We start from the raw sequence: 24868 nt of genomic DNA, 5'->3' as shown, positions 1-24868 counted from the left end.
ATCGAGCAAAACTATGGCATAATAATGCCTTCGACAAAAGCCTATAATGATTTTGAAACTTGAAAGTCAGATATGGTAAATTATGAGACAGAAAAAGCAGTGTTTATCATTTACCAACACCCATTTTTTCCATAACCTTTTTATGTTTTCAAAAGTTACTTTTCCATGTCTTTGCCTTCTTTCTTTTTGTCCATTCAACTTTATAAGGATGTCGTATAGTTAACAAACAAAATGAGTTTTGAATTGATGCAGTGTTGTAAATAGTGAGCGCTACATCGCTAATTGCGTGTGGCGAGGTGAGGCGAGGCAGCTACGTTTTTTTGGTCTGTTGCGTTGCGAATAAAAAGGCGAGGGCCTTTGCTTGTGTAGCGAGAGGCGCTGCGAGGCGACGCTATTTGAAAAAAATGGAAGAAAAGGCAGTGATTTAGATTAAAACACAAAATTAGGGCTTGGGTTTCACTTCTTCTCCTTCAGCGACGAGCGACGACCATTTCTCAACAGAAAAATTAGGACTTCATCATCTTCTTCTTCTTCTTCCATCATCAGCCATCAACACACTAACTTAGGTATGCTACTTTCTTTTCTCTTCTTCTTCTTCTTCTTTCTTCTTCTTCTACTTCAACTATCTTTTTCTTTTTTTCTTCGCTCCGGTCAACTTCACCATTGCTGTCTTCTTCTTTTTTTCTTTTTCTTCTTCTTTCTTCTTTCTTTATTGATCAGCTATTTCTTCTTTATTTGCTCTGTTTTTTTATCAGAGCTCTATTTTAATTTTTGGGTTCTGTTTTTCGACCAGAGGCAGAGTAGAGGCAATAGCCCTTTTTTTTGTTTGCTCTATTATTGTCACGACCCAATTTTACCTGTAGGTCGTGATGACACCCAACACTACGGCTAGGCAAGCCAACTAATAAATTAAGCATACATTGATAAAATTTAAAACCAAAAAAATATAAACCCAAACTCTACCAATGTGTGTGCCAAGACCTCGTGTCACAAGTGAATGAGCATCTAGTAGATTATACAAAAACTCTAAATACTGTCTGAAATAAAATAGATAGAATCTAAATATCAGAAGAAGAGACACTGGTAGCTGCAGAACGGCTCAGAAAGGCAGCTCACCACTATGCCTCTGGATGATGTGGGTATATGATGATAGATCCTCCACTAGTACCTGTCTCAGATCCGTCACAAAAAGTGCAGCAAGTGTAGTATGAGTACGTAAACAACGTGTACCCAGTAAGTATCAAGCCTAATCTCAAAGTGGTAGAGACGAGATGGCCGACTTTGACACTCATTATAGGTCAATAACAATTGAAATAAAACTAGGATATTTAAATCAATGTGATTTACAGAATTTATTTAATCAGCGGAAATAATCAAATTCTTTCAAATATATCAATTTTTAATATATTAATTAAATTCCTTTAATTCAAATAAATTCTAATTTATCAATTAAATCTCATTTAAAGGAGTAACAGTTAATTCCTTAACAATTAAGAATAATAATTCATTAAATTTTAAAGATTTTTCAATTTACTAATTAGCTTTACAAGCTGAAATAAATTATTAAAGCATCGTGTAATTATTATTATTATTATTAAGCACGATTTCTGCCGAGGATGTACAGCCCGATCCAGAGTGTCGTGTACACTGTCGAGGGACGTGCAGCGCGCTCCATAGATGCATCTATCCTGCCGAGGCGTTCGGCCCGCTCCACAAGAAAGGAGGACATTTTCTTATGTGCCTCCGGAAGGACAGTATGTTTATTCTATGATAAATTTGGGAGGAGAACAATTTCTTTTGATAATTAATTGATTTAAAAAAGAAATCAAGCCTATGAGATTTTCATCCTTTAATATCTTTATCAAATAATTCACAATATATTCATATATATATATATATCAATTAATATTAATTAATCAAAGAATACAATTTACACAAGTAATACATGCTTTGAGTCCTAAACTACACGGACTTTAGCATTAATAGTAGCTACGCACGGACTCTCGTCACCTCGTGCGTACGTAGCCCCCCACAATTAGCAACAATTATTTAATCTTAATCACCTATGAGGTAATTTCCCCCTCACAAGATTAGACAAGAGACTTACCTCGTCTTGCTCCAATTTAATCCACAATTTTGCCTTTTTCACGATTATCCAACTCCGTCTAGTTTGAATCTAGCCAAAATAATTCGATACAATCACTAAATATTATAGGAATCAACTTCTATAAGGAAATACTACATTTTTAATAAAAATCCCGAAATTAATTAAAAATTCGCCTGCGGGGCCCACATCTCGGAATCTGGCGAAAGTTACGAAATCTGATAACCCATTCAATTACGAGTCCAATCATACCAGTTTCACTCAAATCCGACTCCGAATCGATACCGAAATCTCGAAATTTCGTTTCTATGAGATTTCTAAACTTTTCTAAATTTCAATATCAAAACACTAATTAAATTGTGAAAACAATGATATATTCTTGTATATTAATCAAATCCGAGTTAGAATCACTTACCCCAATATTTTCCCTTGAAAATCTATCAAAAGTCGTCTCTGCTCAAGCTCAAGTTCGTCAAAAATGGTAAAATGGGACGAATGCCCTCTTTTTATAACACTGCCCAGCACTTCGGAACTGGGCCTCGAACAGGGCCTCGATCGCGGCATCGAACATGTGCCTTCAATCAGTGCATCGAGGGTTGGGCCTTGATCCTAGCCCTCGAGTCATACCTTCGATCATGCCATCGAGCCTTACCTTCGATCGTGACTTCGATCACATGCTCGAGTCTGGACCTCGGTCATGGCCTCGATCAGGGTATCAAGGTTGGGCCTTCGATCATAGCCTCAATCATTGCATCGAGCTTGAGCCTTCGAGCCTTACCCTCGATCATGCCCTCGAGCCTTGCCTTCGATCGAGGCTTCGATACTGAGCCTCGTCCCTGACTTCGACTCAGGCCTCAATCTGAGGCTCGGTATCTGGGGCTCGATCTAAGGCTCGGTCACATCCCAGATAATGCAGTAGAAGAGAAAATTACAGCAGCTTTTTAAGTCCAATTTTTGATCCGTTAACCATCCAAAACTCACCCGAGACCCTCGGGACCTCAACCAAATATATCAAAAAGTTCTAAAACATCATACGAACTTAGTCAAACCTCTAAATCACATCAAACAACGCTAAAACCATGAATCATACCCCAATTCAAACTTAATGAAACTAAGAGTTTTCAACTTCTACATTCAATGTCGGAACCTATCAAATCAACTCCGATTGACCTCCAATTTTACGCACAAGTCATAAATTACATAACGAAGCTATGAAAATTTTCAGAACTGAATTCCGACTCCGGTATCAAAAAGTCAACTCCCCGGTCAAACTTTCAAACTTTAAATTCCTATTTTAGCCATTTCAAGCCTAATTTCACCACGGACTTCCAAATAAAAATTCGATCACGCTCCTAAGTCCAAAATCACCATACGGAGCTGTTGAAATCATCAAAATTCTATTCCGGGGTTGTTTTCTCAAAAATGTTGACCGAAGTCAAACTTAATACATTAAGGCCAACTTAAGGAACCAAATGTTCCGATTACACCCCAAACACTTTCAAATCCCGAACCAATCATCCCCGCAAGTCATAAATCATTACCAGCACCTACAGGAAGTTTTATTTTGGGGAACGGGGTTCTAAAAGTTAAAATGACCGGTTGGGTCATTACATTCTCCACCTTTTAAACAAACGTTCGTCCTCGAACGGGTTTAGAATTGTACCTGGAGTGCTGAATAAGTGTGGATATCTGCTCCGCATGTCTTCCTCGGTCTCCCAAGTCGCTTCTTCGACTGGTTGGCCCTCCACTGGACTTTTACTGCAGAAATCCTCTTGGATCTCAACTAGCGAACATGTTTATCAACAATGGCAATTGGCTCCTCTTCATAACCCAAGCTATTATCTAGCTGAACTGTGCTGAAGTCTAACACATGTGATAGGTCGGCATGATACTTCCGTAGCATAGATACGTGAAAAACCGGATGAACTCCCGATAGGCTGGTAGGCAAGGCAAGCTCATAAGCAACCTCCCCAACTCATTTCAACACTTCAAATGGGCCTTTAAACCTTGGGCTCAACTTGCCTATCTTCCCGAATCTCATAATTCCCTTCATCGGCGAAACCTTCAAGAGAACTTTTTCACCTACCATAATGATATATCACGCGCTTTCTGATCCGCGTAACTCTTTTGTCTGGACTGTGCTGTACAAAGTCGCTCCTGAATCAACTTTACCTTTTCCAAGGCATCCCTTACCAAATCAGTACCATATAACTTAGCCTCACCTGGCTCAAATCATCCGATAGGTGAACGACATCGCCGACCATATAAAGCCTCAAACGGAGCCATCTCGATGCTGGATTGGTAAATGTTATTATAAGCAAACTCGGCCAAAGCCAGGAAACGATCACACTGACCTCCAAAGCCAATCACACATGCTCTGAGCATATCCTCCAAAATTTGAATTGTCCTCTCTGACTGTCCATCGGTCTGCGGATGAAAAGCTGTGCTGAGCTCTACATGGGTCCCTAACTCACTCTGTACTACTCTCCAGAAATGTGAAGTAAACTGAGGGCCTCTATCTGATATGATGGAAATTGGCACACCGTGCAACCGAACTATCTCCTGAATATAAATCTGGGCCAACCTCTCTGAAGTATATGTAGTCACAACAGGAATAAAATGTGCCGACTTGGTCAACCTGTCAACAATCACCCAAACTGCATCAAACTTCCTCAAGGTCCGCGGCAACCCAACTACAAAATCCATAGTAATTCGTTCCCATTTCCACTCTGGTATGGTCATCTGTTGGAGTAGGCCACCTGGCCTCTGGTGCTCATATTTAACATGCTGGCAATTTAGACACCGAGCTACATACTCAACTATGTCCTTTTTCATTCGTCGTCACCAATAATGTTGCCTCAAGTCATGATACATCTTAGTAGCACCTGGATGAATAGAATATCGAGAACTGTGTGCCTCTTCTAGGATCTTTTTCCTTAGTTCATCCACATTAGGAACACACAGACGATCCTGGAGTCGCAAAACACCATCCGCTCTAATAGTAACTTCCTTGGTATCATACTGGCGAGCCTTGATCTGTTCAAATAGTGAAGACCGGGCCACAACACATGCAAGAACTCGGCTGGGCTCTGAAATATCCAGCCTCACAAGTCTGTTAGCCAAAGACTGAATATCTGAGGCTAATGGTCTTTCCTCTGCTGAAATGAAAGCCAAACTACCCATACTCTCCGCCTTTCTACTTAAGGCATTTGCAACCACATTTTCTTTGCCCGGATGATACAAGATAGTAATATCATAATCTTTTAGTAACTCCAGCCATCTGCGCTGCCTCAAATTTAGATCTCTCTGCTTGAACAAATGCTGCAAACTGCGATGATCAGTGTAAACTTCGCAAGACACCCCATAAAGATAATGCCTCCAAATCTTAAGAGCGTGAACAATCGCAGCTAACTCCAAATCATGTACCAGATAATTCTTTTCATGGGGCTTCAGCTGACGTGAAGCATATGCAATAACTTGCCCTTCCTGCATCAATACACAACCCAAGCCAACGCGCGAAGTGTCGCAATACACTGTATACATCCCCGAACCAGAAGGCAACACTAACACTGGTGTTGTAGTCAATGATGACTTGAGCTTCTGAAAGCTCACCTCACAATCATCGGACCATCGGAATGGAGCACCCTTCTGGGTTAATTTGGTCAAAGGTGCTGCAATAGATGAAAAACCTTCCACGAACCGACGATAATAACCTGCCAAACCCAGAAAACTCCTGATCTCCGTCGCCGAAGTGGGACGATGCCAATTCTGAACTGCCTCAATCTTTTTGGGATCAACTTTAATACCTTCGCCTGATACGATATGTCCCAAAAATGCTACATACTCTAGCCAAAACTCACATTTAGAGAACTTAGCATATAGCTTTTGTTCCCGTAATGTCTGAAGCGCCACTCTCATATGCTGCTCATGCTCCTCCTTACTACGAGAGAAGATCAAAATGTAATCAATGAAGACAATGACAAATGAGTCAATATATGGCCTGAATACCTTGTTCATCCGATCCATAAATGCTGCCGGTGCATTAGTTAAACCAAAAGACATTACCAGAAACTCATAATGACCATATCTAGTAAGGAAAGCAGTCTTTGGAACATCCGAATCCCGAATCTTCAACTGATGGTACCCCGACCTCAAGTCGATCTTAGAGAATACCCTAGCACCCTGCAACTGGTCAAATAGATCATTAATACGCGGCAACGGGTACTTGTTCTTAATAGTAACTTTGTTCAATTGGCAATAATCAATACACATCCGCATTGTTCCATCCTTCTTTTTCACAAACAATACTGGTGCACCCCAAGGCGATACACTCGGTCTGACGAACCCTTTGGATAGTAACTCTTCAAGCTGTTCTTTCAATTCTTTCGGAGCCATACGATACGGTGGGATAGATATAGGCTGGGTATCTGAAGCCAAGTTAATACAGAAATCAATATCACGATCAGGTGGCATACCTGGAAGATTTGACGGAAATACATCGGGGAACTCCCGAACTACATGCACTGAATCAATAGTAGGAGTCTCTACAGTAATATCCCGAACATAGGCTAGATAAGCCAAACAACCCTTCTCAACCATGTGTTGAGCCTTTATAAAAGAAATAACTCGATTAAATGAACTAACAGGCGAACCCTTCCACTCCAGCTTAGGCAATGCTGGAATAGCCAAGGTAACAGTCTTGGCATGACAGTCTAGAATAGCGTGATATGGAGACAACCAGTCCATACCCAGAATAATTTCAAAATCTATCATCTCAAGCAATATGAGATTTGCTCTAGTTTCATAACCACAGAATGTAATAATACAGGACCGGTAGATCCGGTCTACAACAACAGAATCGCCCACAGGAGTGGACACATAAACAGGAGTACTCAAGGACTCACGAGAAATGCCCAAGAATGGAGCAAATAGAGATGACACATATGAATACGTAGATCCCGGATCAAATAATACTGAGGCACCTTTTCCACAAACAGAAATAATACCTGTAATCACGGCATATGAGGCCTACGCATCTGGTCTAGCCGGAAAAGCATAAAATTGAGCTGGAGCGCCAACTGGCTGGCCTCCGCTTAGCTGACCTCCACCTCTAGGACGACCCCTACCCACCTGTCCACCACCTCTGGGTGGTCGGACTACTGGTGGAGCAACTGGTCTGGCAAGCATAGGCTGCTGACCGTGCTGTACTAATCTACCCCGAAGCCTGGGGCAAAACCTCTGTATGTGACTGGGATCCCCGCACTCGTAACAACTCTTCGGTGCGATGGGCTGCTGACTAAGTGTCTGGTCCTGGGGACCTGAATACCCACTGGGAGGACCCTGAATAGCTGGTGGGCGGTATGAACTCTCTGGGATAGCACTGAGATAAGGTCGCACTGGAGCACCTCGAGGAGGTGGTGGTGCTGGATATGGGGGTCTGCTGGACTGTCCCTCACGAACTGACCTCTGCCCCCGGACGGAGCACCTCTAAACTCTCCAGAGTACCTGAACAGATTATCTCTCATAATATGCTCTCGGCGCCGCTGACGTACACCCTCAATCCTCCGGGCTATCTCCACAACTCGCTCATAAGAAGTACCCATCTCAACCTCTTGAGCCATAGTAGCCTGAATACCACTATGTAAACCGACTACAAACCTTCGCACCTCTCCGCCTCAGTAGGGAGTATCATTAGTGCATGGCGAGATAATTTAGAAAACCTCGCCTCATAATCGGTCACTGACATCTGACCCTGCTGGAGCTGCTCAAACTGAAACCGCAACTCTTCCCTCTGGGAGGGTGGAATATACCTGTCCAAGAAAATGCGGGTGAACCTGTCCCAAGTCATGGGAGGAGAATTTGCTGGTCTGCCAAGAGCATACGACTTTCACCATCTACGGGCTCTACCCTCTAGCTGAAAAGTAGCGAAATCAACCCCATGGGATTCCAATATCCTCATGTTGTACAGTCTATCCTTGCAACAATCAATGAAATCCTGTGGATCCTCATGTCGCTCACCCCTGAAGACAGGAGGATGTAGTCTAGTCCTTCTGTCCAATAGTTTCTGAGGATCGGCGGCTACAGCCGGCCTGGGCTCATGTGTAGCTGCTGCCACTGGCTGGACTCCACCTACGGGTAATGCACCCTGGGTCTGATATATAGCAATTGCTTGTCCATGAGCCTGCGCAGTAGGGGTCTTTGCTCCCCCGCCCGCCTGAGATGTTGTTGGGTCTGCCGGAAATAAACCGGCCTGAGTCATATTATCCATGAATCGCAGTATACGACCCATAACATCCTGAAATCCCGGTGCAAATGTGAAGTCCATCGGAGCTGGCTCTGCCACAGGCACCTCACCCTGCTCCTCAATAATGGTATTCTCTACTGGATCCACTAGCGGCATAACCGGAATAGTCCTGGGACGTCCTCGCCCTGTACCACCGGATGGAGCCCTCCCTCGGCCTCTGCCTCGGCCTCTAGCAACTAGGGGAGTAGCTCTTCCCTGGTCTGGAATATCATTAGAGTGTGTTCTCACCATCTGTGAGAGAATAAGGGAAGGATATTTAGTACTACATAAATTGCACGATAGAATATGAAGAAAGGTAGCTTCCTAACACCATATAGCCTCTCGAAGATAAGTACAAACATCTCCGTACCGATCCGCAAGACTCTATTAGGTCTGCTCATAACTTGTGAAAGCTACGTGAACCTAGTGCTCTGATACCATGTTGTCATGACCCAATTTCACATGTAGGTCGTGATGGCGTCCAACACTACGGCTAGGCAAGCCAACTAATTAATTAAGCATACATTGATAAAATTTAAAACCAAGAAAATATAAACCCAAACTCTACCAATGTGTGTGCCAAGACCTGGTGTCACAAGTGAATGAGCATCTAGTAGATTATACAAAAACTCCAAATACTGTCTGAATAAAATAGATAGAATATAAATATCAGAAGTAGAGACACTGGTAGCTGCAGAACGGCTCAAAAAGGCAGCTCACCACTATGTCTCTGGATGACGTGGGTATGTGATGATAGGTCCTCCACTAGTACCTGTCTCAGATCCTGCACAAAAAGTGCAGCAAGTGTAGTATGAGTACGTAAACAACGTGTACCCAGTAAGTATCAAGCCTAATCACAAAGTGGTAGAGACGAGATGGCCGACTTTGACACTCACTATAGATCAATAACAATTGAAATAAAACTAGGATATTTAAATCAATGTGATTTACAAAATTTATTTAATCAGCGGAAATAATCAAATTCCTTCAAATGTATAAATTTTCAATATATTAATTAAATTCCTTTAATTCAAATAAATTCCAATTTATCAATTAAATCTCATTTAAAGGAGTAACAATTAATTCCTTAACAATTAAGAATAATAATTCATTAAATTCCAAAGATTTTCAATTTACTAATTAGTTTTACAAGCTGAAATAAATTATTAAAGCATCGTGTAATTATTATTATTATTAAGCATGATTTCTGTCGAAGACGTACGGCCCGATCCAGAGTGTCGTGTACACTGCCGAGGGACGTGAGACGCGCTCCATAGATGCATCTATCCTGCCGAGGCGTTCGGCCCGCTCCACAAGAAAGGAGGACATTTTCTTATGTGCCTCTGGAAGGACAATATGTTTATTATATGATAAATTTGGGAGGAGAACAATTTCTTTTGACAATTAATTGATTTAAAAAGAAATCAAGCCTATGAGATTTTCATCCTTTAATATCTTTATCAAACAATTCGCAATATATTCATATATATATATATATATATTTAATATCTTTATCAAACAATTCACAATATATTCATATATATATATATATCAATTAATATTAATTAATCAAAGAATACAATTTACACAAGTAATATATGCTTTGAGTCCTAAACTACCCGGACTTTAGCATTAATAGTAGCTATGCACGGACTCCCATCACCTCGTGCGTACGTACCCCCCACAATTAGCAACAATTATTTAATCTTAATCACCTATGAGGTAATTTTTGCCTCACAAGATTAGACAAGAGACTTACCTCGTCTTGCTCCAATTTAATCCACAATTTTGCCTTTTCCACGATTATCCAACTCCGCCTGGCTCGAATCTAGCCAAAATAATTCGATACAATCACTAAATATTATAGGAATCAACTTCTATAAGGAAATACTACATTTTAAATAAAAATCCCGAAATTAATTAAAAATTCGCCCGCGGGGCCCACATCTCGAAATCTGGTGAAAGTTACGAAATCTGATAACCCATTCAATTACGAGTCCAACCATACCAGTTTCACTCAAATCCGACTCCGAATCGATACCGAAATCTCGAAATTTCATTTCTATGAGATTTCTAAACTTTTCTAAATTTCAATATCAAAACACTAATTAAATTATGAAAACAATGATATATTCTTGTCTATTGATCAAATCCGAGTTAGAATCACTTACCCCAATATTTTTCCCTTGAAAATCTGCCAAAAGTCGTCTCTGCTCAAGCTCAAGTTCGTAAAAAATGGCAAAATGGGACGAATGCCCTCTTTTTATAACACTGCCCAGCACTTCGGAACTGGGCCTCGAACAGGGCCTCAATCGCTGCATCGAACATGTGCCTTCAATCAGTGCATCGAGGGTTGGTCCTTGATCCGAGCCCTCGAGCCATACCTTCGATCATGCCATCGAGCCTTACCTTCGATCGCGACTTTGATCACATGCTCGAGTCTGGACCTCGGTCATGGCCTCGATCAGGGTATCGAGGTTGGGCCTTCGATCATAGCCTCAATCATTGCATCGAGCTTGAGCCTTCGAGCCTTACCCTCGATTATGCCCTCGAGCCTTGCCTTCGATCGAGGCTTCGATACTGAGCCTCGTCCCTGACTTCGACTCAGGCCTCGATCTGAGTCTCGGTATCTGGGGCTCTATATCTGGGGCTCGATATCTGGGGCTCGATCTGGGGCTCGATATCTGGGGCTCAATCTGAGGCTCGATATCTGGGGCTCAATCTGAGGCTCGGTTACATCCTAGAAAATGCAGCAGAAGAGAAAATTGCAGCAGCTTTTTAAGTCCAACTTTTGATCCGTTAACCATCCGAAACTCACCCTAGACCCTCGGGACCTCAATCAAATATACCAACAAGTCCTAAAACATCATACGAACTTAGTCAAACCTCTAAATCACATCAAACAATGCTAAAATCATGAATCATACCCCAATTCAAGCTTAATGAAACTAAGAGTTTTTAACTTCTACATTCAATGTAGGAACCTATCAAATCAACTCCGATTGACCTCAAATTTTACACACAAGTCATAAATTACATAACGGAGCTATGAAAATTTTTGGAACTGAATTCTGACTCCGGTATCAAAAAGTCAACTCCCCGGTCAAACTTTCAAACTTTAAATTCCAATTTTAGCCATTTCAAGCCTAATTTCACCACGGACTTCCAAAGAAAATTCCGATCACGCTCCTAAGTCCAAAATCACCATACGGAGCTGTTGAAATTATCAAAATTCTATTCCGGGGTCGTTTTCTCAAAAATGTTGACCGAAGTCAAACTTAATACATTAAGGCCAACTTAAGGAACCAAATGTTCCGATTACACTCCAAACACTTCCAAATCCCGAACCAACCATCTCCGCAAGTCATAAATCATTACCAGCACCTATAGGAATTTTTATTTTAGGGAACGGGGTTCTAAAAATTAAAATGACCGGTTGGGTCATTACAATTTTTTTTGCTCTGTTTTTTCAATTATAGACTTATAGTCTTATAGAGTAGAATTAATTGCATATTGACTTGATAATTTTTTTTTTCTATAAAACAGCATTGAAATGACATCATCCGATAGTAATATAATGCTAACATTCATGAAGTTGTAGAAAAATTGAAATTCTTGAAGAAGAATAGATGTTGCTTGTTTTAGACTATTAGACTTTAGTTTGTGAATCTACTATGACTATCTATTGAGTCTTTAATTTTTGAATTGATATATTTATTAATATATTATTTTTATTGAGTTTTTAGTTATATGTATATAATATTTTATGTTTTTATTTAAATTATCGCTTCACATAAAAAAGGCGAGCTCTTCGCTGCGCGCCTCTCGCCTCAATGAAGCAGGCCCTCGTCGCTATTTGCCGTCGCACACTATCTAAAATACTGAATTGATGATGGATGAAATACATTTTATCAACTACAAAGAAAAATTCAAGTATCTCAACAGTTGATATATGGAGAATATGATTAAACGATGAAGGTTGTCCTTCTGAAACCTATTCCTATTAGAAGAGTTACCAAAGATGATCTTTTCTGACAAAGACGTATGCCACCAACAGAAGATATCACATTTGAAGCTCAACTGGTTGATGTAAGATAATGTTACCCCAACTTACATCTTTCTTGAATTCTTCATTGCTGAACAAAAGAATAGATAATGTGTAAAAGTAAAGCCTAATAGGATTGTTAGTTTAGAGCTATGTACATAATATAGTCTTGTCCTACATTGCAATAAGAGTAATATGTCTTTGTAGTGTATAGCTATAAATAATGATCTCATGTATTGTATTCATCATCCAATATCAATAACATATTTTCTCTCGTGCTTTCTCACATGGTATCGCTATGCATAAATTCCAGCGACCCCGGGAAGAGAAATCAGTCACCAAAAGTCTTTTTCCGGCTACTTTTTCAAGGTTATTTGCGTCTGCTTTATCTCCGTCAGTGTTGTGCAAAATCCAATACTACCACAAGAGTAGTTATTGTCCGGCGACCAAATCCCAGTAAAAATCTCCAGTAGAAGCCTCCTCACGTGCCCCCACGCGCCACCAGAAGCTCATGCGCCGGCGCGTACGCCCACTTCCGGCCATTTTTTGAAAAAGTCCCTTCAGAAAAGTTGGGTCGTATGGTAATTCCGATCCTACCCCTACTGTTTTTGTTTCATTCCGACCAGTTTGAATTTTTTCGGTAGCTACAGTAAGATTCTGACATCTACAGTAATTCATTATTCTATTTCAGTGTTTCCTTACTCTGTTTCAGTGGATTACCGTTGATTCTTTCTCTTATTTGGTAATAATTTGCAACGATGTCTTTGGGATTTGATATTTTTTTGTCTAAAAACATGAATTCTGGAAGCTCTAGTGTTATGATTACCTCGGAACCTTTAATGGGAAGTTTAAATTAGCTTGGGCTTCATCTGTCGAGTTGTGGTGTAAAGGTCAAGGTGTTCAAGATCATCTAATCAAACAGTCTAGCGAAGGAGATGAAAAGGCGATAATACTTTGGGCAAAGATCGATGCTTAGTTATGTAGCATCTTGTGGCGATCTATTGATTCCAAGTTGACGCCCTTGTTTCGTCAATTCCAAACATGTTATTTGGTTAGGGCAAAGGCTCGTACCTTATACACTAATGACATATCTCGCTTCTATGAAGTAATATCGCGGATGATAAACTTAAAGAAGCAGGAACTAGATATGTCTACTTACTTGGGTCAAGCACAGGCAGTCATGGAGGAATTTGAGAAGTTGATGCCAGTTTCTACTAGTGTGGAAAAACAATAAGAGCAGCAACAGAAGATGTTTCTAGTTCTTACACTCGCTGGACTTTCTAATGATTTTGATTCAGTATGCGACTAGATTTTGGCTTGTACGACTGTCCCCATAGTTAATGAATTATTCTCTCGATTACTCCGCCTTGCTGCAGCACCAAGTCACCCAATGATCTCATCACAAATACTTGATTCCTTTGTTCTCGTATCCCAGACAGTGGATGTTCGGACGTCTCAAACTATGGAGAATAGACGAGGAGGAGGTCGTTTTGGAGGATCTAGACCCAAGTGTTCTTATTGTCACAAACTTGGACACACTCGTGAAATGTGCTATTCCTTACACGGTCGTCCACCCAAAAATGCTTACATTGCTCAGACCGAGACTACAGGTAACCATGGATTTTCTTTCTCTAAAGAAGAATATAATGAGCTCCTTCAGTATCGAGCAAGTAAGCTGACGTCTCCACAAGTAGCCTCCGTTGCCCAGATTGATGCTTCTGTTGCTGGTAATTCTTTTGCTTGTGTTTCCCAGTCTAGTACTCTTGGACCATGGGTCATGAACTCAGGCGATTCTTATCACATCTCTGGTAATAAATCACTTTTTTCGAATATTGTATATTCACAGTCTCTTCCTACTATTACTTTAGCCAATGGATGTCAAACTAAGTCAAAAGGAGTTAGACAAGCTAACCCCTTATCTTCTTTCACCCTAGATTCCGCTATTTATATCCCTGGCTATCCTTTTAGTCTTGCATCTGTTAGTCGTTTGACTCGTGCCCTCCATTGTGGTATATATTTTACTGATGATTCCTTTATTATGCAGGACCGCAGTACGAGATGGACAATTGGTACAAGACGTGAATCAGAAGGCCTTTACTAACTTAACTCACTCAGTCCTTCCACAACATGTCTAGTTACAGATTCTCCAGACCTAATCCATAGACATTTAGGGCATCCGGGTTTATCCAAACTTTAGAAGATGGTGCTTAGTTTATCTAGTTTGTCTATATTAGATTGTGAGTCGTGTCAGCTTGGGAAACATACCCGAGCCTCCTTTCCACGTAGTGTTGAGAGTCATGCAGAGTCTGTTTTCTCATTAGTTCATTCTGATATATGGGGTCCTAGTAGAGTCATTTCAACCTTGGGATTTCGTTATTTTGTTAGTTTTGTTGATGATTACTCAAGATGCACTTGGCTTTTCTTAATGAAATATCGTTCTGAGTTATTCTCTATATTCCAGAGTTTTTGTGATGAAATCAAAAACCAATTTGATGTTTCTATTCGCATTTTTTGTAGTGATAATGCCTTAGAATATTTATCTTCTCAGTTTCAGCAGTTTATGACTTCTCAAGGAATTATTCATCAAACATCTTGTCCTTATACCCCTGAGCAAAATGGGGTTGCAGAGAAAAAGAATAGGCACCTTATTGAGACTGCTCGAACACTTATAATTGAATCTCGTGTTCCGTTGTGTTTTTGGGGCGATACAGTTCTCACAACTTGTTATTTGATTAATCGGATGCCTTAGTCTCCCATTAAGGATCAGATTCTGCATTCAGTATTGTTTTCCCAGTCAGCCTTTTACTCTCTTCCACCTCGTGTTTTTGGGAGCACGTGTTTTGTTCATAACTTAGCCTCGGAGAAAGATAAGTTAGCTACTCGTTCTCTCAAGTGTGTCTTCCTTGGTTATTCTCATGTTCAGAAGGGATATCGTTGTTATTCACATGATCTTCGTAGGTACCTTATGTCAGCCGATGCCACATTTTTTGAGTCTAAACCTTTCTTTACTTCTGGTGACCACTATGATATATCTGAGGTCTTACTTATACCGACCTTTGAGGAGTTTACTATAGCTCCTCCTCCACCTTCGACCACATAGGTTTCACCCATACCAACCGTTAAGGAGTCTAGTGTTGTTCCTCCTGGTTCCCTAGCCACAGGAACACCGCTCTTGATTTATCATCGTCGTTTGCACCCTACATCAGGCCCAACTGGTTCTCGTCCTGTACCTGACCCTGCTCCTACTGCGGACACTGCTCCTAGTACACCGATTGCACTTCGGAAAGGTATACGGACCACACTTAACCCTAATCTTCATTATGTCGGCTTGAGTTATCATCGCCTGTCATCTCCCCATTATAGTTTTATATCTTCTTTGTCCTCGGTTTCCATCCCTAAGTCTACAGGTAAAGCGTTGTCTGATCTAGGATGGCGATAGGCTATGAGTGACGAGATGTCTGCTTTACATACAAGTGGTACTTGGGAGCTTGTTTCTCTTCCTTCAGGTAAATCTACTATTGGTTGTCGTTGGGTTTATGCAGTCAAAGTTGGTCCCGATGGCCAGATTGATCGACTTAAGGCCCGTCTTGTTTCCAAAGGATATACTCAGATATTTGGGCTCGATTACAGTGATACCTTCTCTCCCGTGGCTAAAGTGGCATCAGTCCGCCTTTTTCTATCCGTGGCTGCGATTCGTCATTGGCCTATCTATCAGCTGGACATTAAGAATGTCTTTCTTCACGGTGATCTTGAGGATGAGGTTTATATGGAGCAACGACCTGGTTTTGTTGCTCAGGGGAGTCTCATGGCTTTGTATGTCGCTTGCGTAGGTCACTTTATGGTTAAAAGCAGTCTCCTCGAGCCTGGTTTGGTAAGTTCAGCACGGTTATCCGGGAGTTTGGCATGACTCGTAGTGAAGCTGACCACTCTATGTTTTATCGGCGCTCTGCTTCAAGTCTTTGTATTTTTTGGTAGTCTATGTTGATGATATTTTTATTACTGACAATGATCAGGATGATATTACCAATCTGAAGTAGCATCTCTTCCAGCACTTTCAAACTAAGAATCTAGGCAGATTGAAGTACTTTCTAGGTATTGAGGTTGCTTAGTCTAGCTCAGGTATTATTATTTCTTAAAGAAAATATGCTTTAGACATTCTTAAGGAGACAGGGATGATAGGTTGCAGACCTGTTGACACTCCGATGGATCCGAATTCTAATCTTCCGCTAGGACAGGGGGAGCCGCTTAGCGATCCTGCAAGCTATAGGCAGCTGGTTGGTAAATTAAATTATCTCACAATGACTAGACCCGACATTTCTTATCCTGTGAGCTATGTAAGTCAGTTTATGAATTCTCCATTTGATAGTCAATGGGATGCAGTTGTCCGCATTATTCGGTATATAAAATTGGCTCCAGGCAAAGGGTTACTGTTTGAGGATCGAGGTCATGAGCAGATCGTTGGATACTCAGATGCTGATCTGGAAGGATCACCTTCTGATAGACGTTCTACGTCTGGATATTGTGTTTTAGTAGGAGGCAATTTGGTATCTTGGAAGAGCAAGAAACAGAATGTAGTTTCTAGTGCAGAAGCAGAATATCGAACAATGGCTATGGCAACATGTGAGCTAGTCTAGACCAAACAATTGCTCAAGGAGTTGCAATTTGGTAAAATTAGTCGGATGGAACTTGTGTGCGATAATCAAGCTGCCCTTCATATTGCATCAAATCCGATGCTCCATGAGAGAACTAAACACATTGAGATTGATTGTCACTTCGTCAGAGAAAAGATACTTTCAGGAGAGATTGCTACAAAGTTTGTGAGGTCGAATGATCAACTTGCAGATATTTTCACTAAGTCCCTCACAGGTCCTCGTATTGGTTATATATGTAACAAGCTCGGTACATATGATTTGTATGCACCGGCTTGAGGGAGAGCATTAGTTTAGAGCTATGTACATAATATAGTCTTGTCCCACATTGGAATAAGAGTAATATGTCCTTGTAGTGTATAGCTATAAATAAGAACATTTTGTATTGTATTCATCATCCAATATCAATAACATATTTTCTCTCGTGCTTTCTCAGAAGGATGATGTAAGATAATGTTGCACCAGTGTATTTCATTTTACACAATATAAAACGTTAGGCTTCATAAAATTATAAAGAAGAGAAAAGGGTTCATGTATAAAAGTTAATATTTTTAATTCTCCATTATGCAACAAATTTAATGTATTTTATTACTGTTGCGCAGACTGACAACAATACTGAGCCAAAGTATACAAATCTTCGCAAGGATACGAGGTATATGAGTATGAAATTTTTATTTTTATTTTTTCCATTTTTCTTGTATGTATGAATCCCCACCCACAATTTTTACTCACGTTTGGCTTTTGGGGTTGAATTTGTAGTAATAACATGTGAAGTACCGGTGCTCCTAATTAAGGTTGTCTTCTATTTGTTGAATTTGAAGTAATAACATGTGAAGTACCAGTGCTCCAAATTAAGGTTGTCTTCTCTTCTATTGGATTGAATTCACAAAAACGGCAAGCTACCTATTCCTATAGTCTAATAGTATAAAGGACTTTTTAGTTGCTGAATAACAGACTGATGTCGCGGAACCGTTTTCTGAAGGTTCGGCGAGGGCAGCAAAGTAAGCCTGACTGCTACTTAGCTTCAGCCCTTAGACAATAATTAGCACAATCGTGCTAAAGCAATGGCAATCACACGAAACAAGCAAGAAAGCTTTGAAATAAAGAGACTCGAAATTGGGAGGCAAGTGCCAATTTTCTGTTGTGTTTATTCAATATCTTATGCTTTACAAAGAATGAAAACAAAGACTATTTATAGAACTAAAATGGCTATACAAAGGGTTGGTTGGCTGTCTAAAACAGCCTGGTGCACTCCAGCCTGGAAAGCTGCCTGGATTCCTGGATGAAAAGCTGCCTGGATTCCTGAATGGGAAGTTGCCTGGATTCCTGCATGAAAACCTGGAAAGGCAGACTTTGTGGGATATGATGTCAGCCATGACCTACTGATGGCAGTCCGAGAGTTGAGCTCGGACAAGGCTCGCTATCGCTGGTTTTGCTGAAAATTAATAGGTGCGATGGCGGGGCTGTGCACGCTCCCCCACCTGAAATGGCGACGACCCCGGCGCCACACAACTGAAGATAATCGTGGACTTGTTCCTTGAACTGCCACAAATCTTCAAACTTCTCCCATGATGCCTCCTCTAGCGAAGTCCCTTTCCAATGAACAAGGAACTGTGCGCTTGAATTGCCCCATCATTTTCCACGGACCAACTGATGGTCTATGATGGCCTCCATCTGCTTGTCTGTTGCTGGCGGAGTAGCAAAGATCTGGCTTCGACTGGTCTGCGCCCAGTCCTTGTCTTCCATGTCTTCGAAATATGGTTTAAGCTGGCTAGCATGGAAGACTGGATAGATTTTCAGATGACGCGGCATGTCCAGTCGATATGATATTATCCCCACTTTGGCAACAATCTCGAACGGACCCTCATATCGGCGAATCAAACTATGATGTACGCCTCGCAGTGATTTGAACTGCCGTGGATTTAGTTTCACCATGACCCTGTCTCCAATCCGGTAATTGACTGGACGACGTTTCCGATCTGCAAATTTCTTCATCTTACGGGCATCCTTGTTAAGATATGACCTGGCTAGATCGGCTTGTTCCTCCCAAAACTTGGCCATGTGAAAAGCCCCTGGATTCTTCAATCCAACGTTGGCGAGCAATGACTGAGGAGTGTTGGGTTGTTGCCCAGTTGCAAGCTCGAAGGGAATCTTCCCAGTCGCCTCGCTGCGTTGCAAATTGTAAGAGAATTGAGCTATGTCCAGTAGCTTAGCCCAGTCTCTCTGATTGGCGCTGACATAATGCCTCAGATAGAATTCAAGTAAGGCATTAATCCTTTCCGTTTGCCCATCTGTCTGTGGATGGAAACTTGTTGAGAAGTGTAGTTGAGTTCCCAACAAGCTGAACAATTCTCTCCAGAATGCGCCTGTGAAACGAGGGTCACGATCGCTTACAATGTGCTTAGGCACGCCCCAATATTTCACGATGTCCCTCAAGAATACCCGTGCTGCCTCCTTAGCTTTGCAACCGGCAGTGGTGGCCGAAAATGTTGCATACTTGGTGAATCTATCGACAACCACCATGATGGTGCCGAATCCCTCCGAATTTGGCAAACACGTGATAAAGTCCATGGTTATGCTATCCCATGGCTTTGCCGCAACTGGCAGCGGCTCAAGTAATCCCCCTGGAAGCTTGGATTCCACCTTGTCCTGTTGACAAACTAGACAAGTGCGTACATATACCTCGATGTCGTCCCGCATCCGAGGCCAATAATAAGAAGACTCGATCAGGGCCATTGTGCGTTTTTGCCCTGGATGACCTGCCCAGGCAGAGTCATGGCCTTCCTTCAGAAGTGTACGCCGGAGATTTGCCCATTTGGGCACATAAACCCTCTTGCCAGTGGTGTACAAGAGACCATCTTCCTCCCAAAAGCGCTGCGTTTTTCCCTGACTGGCCAAAGAAATAAGTTGTTTAGCTACGGGATCAAGTTTCATACCTTCTTTGATGGTCTGGATGATGCCACTGCTTGCTGAGCTAACCATGTTTGCCAATATTGTCTTGCGACTCAAAGCATCGGCTACTACGTTAGCTTTTCCTGGTTTGTATTCCAGGGTGTAGTCGAATTCTGCCAAGAAATCTTGCCAACGAGCTTGCTTGGCAGATAGCTTCTTCTGCGTTTGGAAGTAGCTTGTTGCAACGTTGTCAGTCTTGACAACAAAGTGTGCTCCCAACAAGTAATGATGCCATGTCTTTAAGCAGTGGACTACAGCAGTCATTTCTTTCTCCTGGACAGTGTAACGCCTTTCAGCGTCATTCAGCTTTCGACTCTCAAAGGCTATAGGATGGCCATCTTGCATCAGCATGCCTCCTGTAGCAAAGTCAGACGCATCAGTCTGGACTTCAAATACCTTAGAGAAATCAGGCAGGGCCAATACGGGTTCCTTGGTGATTGCTGCCTTAAGTTCCTCGAATGCCTTCTGGCATATGTCGCTCCATTTCCACTCTCTGTCCTTCTTTAGCAAGTCAGTGAGGGGAGATGCAATAGCCAAGTAACCGAAGATGAATCTCCGATAATAGTTGGCTAAGCCGAGAAAGGACCGAAGTTCCGGTACCTTTGTTGGAGCTTCCCAGTCGTGGATAGCTTCTACCTTGTCCCTATCCATCCGAATTTCCCCATGGCTGATTGTATGCCCGAGGAATTGTACTATGGGCTGTGCAAAGCTGCATTTCTCCTGCTTGACGCACATATCATTTTCCCTTAGTACCTGGAATACCTTGCGAAGATGTTCTGCATGGTCCTCCATATCGTTGCTGTAAACCACGATATCATCTAGATAGATGACAACGAACTGATCCAAGAAGAGATGGAATAGTTTGTTCATCAAAGTGCAGAATGTTGCTGGAGCGTTTGTTAAACCGAATGGCATTACCAACCATTCGAAAGCCCCATATCGTGTAACACAGGTTGTCTTGGGCTCGTCTCCATCAGCAATCCGCACTTGGTAATAACCTTTCCTCAGATCCATCTTGGTGAACACCTTTGCCTGCCCCAAATGATCAAATAAATCAGCAATAAGAGGGATAGGGTACTTATTCTTTACCGTGACCTTGTTAAGGGCCCTGTAATCAATACATAACCGCATGGTACCCTCCTTCTTCTTCTGAAATAAGACAGGAGCTCCGTAAGGTGCCTTGGATGGTCGTATGTGGCCAGCCTCTAGCAACTCCTTGAGTTGCTTCCTCAATTCCTCCAATTCTGGGGGTGCCATGCGATAAGGCGACATGGCTGGTGGCTTTGCCCCTGGAACTAGCTCGATCTGGTGATCAACTTCCCTTCATGGTGGCAAATGTTTGGGAAGTTCTTCCGGCATCACGTCCCTGTTATCATCAAGGACTTGCTCAATGCAGGGAGGCAATGCTACTGCCTCAAGGGAATGCTCAACGATTCCCGTCAAGGTTGCAAGAAATGTTGGTTCTCCTTTCTTGAAGCCTTTCACGGGTTGCATCACTGACAAATGCACTCCAGTTTGTGGTACCCGAACAAGGGGCACAATACATGAACCTCCAGGATCGCTTATATGAAGCTGGTTGATACGTGGTGCAATAAGTGCATTGACCTCGTACCAGAAGTCCAATCCTAGAATGATGTCAAAGACATCCATGGGGGCAACAGTGAAGTCTGTCAATCCCTGCCAGTCTCCTAAAGCAATCTGTACGTCAGGAGCAAAGCCATGAATGGTAGTGGGAAGGGCATTGACAGTCTTCATAATTGTGTCGCTGGATACAAAGGCAAGTCCAAGCTCCCTAGCTCGTTCCTCAGTCACAAAATTATGAGTTGCACCTGTATCTACCATGATGCGTACCTTTTTGCCATTTAACTTGGCATCGACGAACAAAGATTCACGTGGCCTCACTTGAGGCGGTTGGGCAGCAATAGCGGCAGTGGTCATATGGTTTATCAAGGCCATATGATTGAACAAGCCTACGGCCTTGTTCTTCCCTTTTCCTGCACCATCAGCTGGTGCTCTTCGTTCCTCGGGTTGCCTAACAGTAGGCGCAGCAGTTTGTCCTTGCTGCTGGTGTGCTGCGACGATTGCTCCTAATTTGTTCAGAGTAGGACAATCTCGAGCAGAATGAGAATGGTTACCGCAAAGGTAGCAAACATCTCGCTGAGCAGCCTTTGGTGCTCCTTTCCTCTTATCATCATAATCCCTACGATAATTAGAAGAGTGATTGCGGTTACCTCGATTATCATTGTTCCGATTGGGAACGAATCTGCCTTTGCCTCGGTTGGTGTCCGCCTTTGGAGCAGCAGCTTGGCTCCGATTGTTGTTTCCTTTAGACGCTCCGGTCTGGAAATCTGCTAATGACTCGGCTACTACAATAGCCTCATCGACGTCGTCGATCTGACGCCTTTGCAATTCTTGTTTGGCCCAATACTGCAAGCCATCCAAGAAATGGAACAATAGATCCTCACTTGTTAAGTTGGGGATCTGAAGGGTGAGCTTTGTAAAATCCTTTACGTACTCACGGATGGAGGATGTTTGCCTAAGCTCCCTCAACTGTCGGCGAGCTTCGTGCACAACATTTTGAGGATAAAACTGCCGTTTTAGCTCCTCTTTGAACTGCTTCCAAGTATCGATGAAGCACGTACCTTTCTCCATATCTTCCTTCTTTCTGCGCCACCAAAGTATGGCGGTTTCTGATAAATACATGGCTGCCGTTCGGATTTTGGCAGCATCGCTGGCAATGCTTACATGTTCGAAATAAGCATCCAGCTACCACAAGAAGTTCTCCACGTCTTGAGCGCTTCTTTCACCTCGAAATTCTTTGGGTTTGGGAGCCTCAATACGTGTTTCTCGGACAGTGATGGGACCTCGCCCAGTGGTTCCTGCTGTCTCCTCTAGGCGTTGTCTTAAAGCTTCAACTTCTGCCTGTAAGGAAGACAAAGCCTCAGTGAGCTTGAGTTCAAGGTTGTTTAGCCCGTCATCTTGCTCCTGAACGTTCCCTTTGACTTCTTGAAGTCCATCAAGGGCAACTGACTCAAGTGAACAAATATTGATTTCTACAGCGGAAATACGACGATGTGCGACCTCTAGACCCCTTTCTACCATACAAACTCTCTCATCTAGAGATATAGCTTGAGAAGCTTCGGGTGCAGCATAGGGCAGCAACTCACTTTCAGGTGGAGATGCGTCCCTGGCCCTACTTTTGTCGCGCTTTCGACCCATGCCTCTTTGTGGTTCTGGGTTCTCTTCAATGTGGGTTTCTTCAACGTTACGGTGTGAGTTCTTAGCCATGCAAGAACCTAGGCTCTGGTACCAATTGTCGCGGAACCGTTTTCTGAAGGTTCGGCGAGGGCAGCAAAGTAAGCCTGACTGCTACTTAGCTTCAGCCCTTAGACAATAATTAGCACAATCGTGCTAAAGCAATGGCAATCACACGAAACAAGCAAGAAAGCTTTGAAATAAAGAGACTCGAATTTGGGAGGCAAGTGCCAATATTTTGTTGTGTTTATTCAATATCTGATGCTTTACAAAGAATGAAAACAAAGCCTATTTATAGAACTAAAATGGCTATACAAAGGGTTGGTTGGCTGTCTAAAACAGCCTGGTGCACTCCAGCCTGGAAAGCTGCCTGGATTCCTGCCTGGATTCCTGAATGGGAAGTTGCCTGGATTCCTGCATGAAAACCTGGAAAGGCAGACTTTGTGGGATATGATGTCAGCCATGACCTACTGATGGCAGTCCGAGAGTTGAGCTCGGACAAGGCTCGCTATCGCTGGTTTTGCTGAAAATTAATAGGTGCGATGGTGGGGCGGTGCACTGAGCTCTCTCTACTTTGGATAATCTCTGTAATGATTTCATCTTTTATATTCAGCTTGCAATATTTCTGACTCCAAATGATCGAAATAGCAAGTATGTGGGAGCTGGAATGTCAGCTAGTCTATGGAATTCTCGTGTTGAAAGTCATAAATATAATGCATGTCGAATGAAAATTCAAAAAGGGCCAGATGTTACACAAATTGGTCAGAGTATAAGTTTAGCGACTCGTTCATTTATAACTTTACTAGTTTTTTTTACTTGCAATAGCTCCAAACTTCTTAAGAGGAGAAATACAGAGAGGGGATGAAATAATTACTAGTAGTAGGTAATTAAGACATATCTTTGCCTAGTTCTTTTTATCATGTTCAATTATATTGCAAATGATAAAATCCCAGTCTTCTGACCTCTTAATCAAGTCTATGGAATGCAACACAAAGTAATGGAATATAAAAAGAAGAAATTGACAAACAATTTTGTCGTTTGCTTCAATCCTCCTTTCTCCTGACTCTATTCGCTTCGTCAGCTCCTCGAGTATCTTAATACTTTCGGGATTAGTTCTTGATTCCTGCTCATTTGATCTTACTACAGCTGGCCCCGTTCTGTGGGTGACTTCTCGGGATGGACTGGGCTCCGGCCTGCTCGGTGCCTGGGTTTGAATATGCAATTGAGCTATCGCTACCTGTTGAGCTTGCAATATTTCGAAAATCATACTCAAGCTGATTTCGTTTTCCTCAACGTTTTTGGGTATTTCGAGCTGCAGATCGAGTTCCACCATGAATGCTATTTTCAAGTCCGGAACGTTGGTTTGCCTCGATGGCCACATGTTAATTTACGTCTATTGGCATTTTGACCCGAGCTCCAACGACATCGACGAGTAGCCTTTCATCCTAGGGCGTCAAGTTGTTGTTCCCATATTGAAGGCCAGCTTCGTTGTCGATAAGTAGTGCCATTAATTGAGAATTCGTTGTTTTCAGCCTGAATCTAAAATACTTCCAAGGGCAAGCGTAAAATAGTATATTTTA

At 42.2% G+C, this 24868-nt stretch overlaps 1 long non-coding RNA gene across 2 annotated transcripts in view; it reads left to right on the top strand.

Moving 5' to 3' along the window:
• Window positions 1-24547, top strand: part of LOC138896967 (uncharacterized) — a 58531-nt gene extending 33984 nt beyond the window's left edge. The window contains exon 3 of one of the 2 annotated variants that reach the window (XR_011410628.1): window positions 24534-24547. This is a non-coding gene — a long non-coding RNA (uncharacterized lncRNA). Of the gene's footprint in view, window positions 1-23901; window positions 24145-24533 lie in introns of those variants that run through there. The other variant, XR_011410627.1, reaches the window with a different exon arrangement.
• Window positions 24548-24868: the final 321 nt, after the last annotated feature.

Source organism: Nicotiana tomentosiformis, chromosome 8 (assembly GCF_000390325.3).
Source record: "Nicotiana tomentosiformis chromosome 8, ASM39032v3, whole genome shotgun sequence".
Classification (NCBI taxonomy): domain Eukaryota; kingdom Viridiplantae; phylum Streptophyta; class Magnoliopsida; order Solanales; family Solanaceae; genus Nicotiana; species Nicotiana tomentosiformis.
Note: the sequence above shows the minus strand (reverse complement) of the source record. Positions and strands in the feature narration are given on the sequence as shown.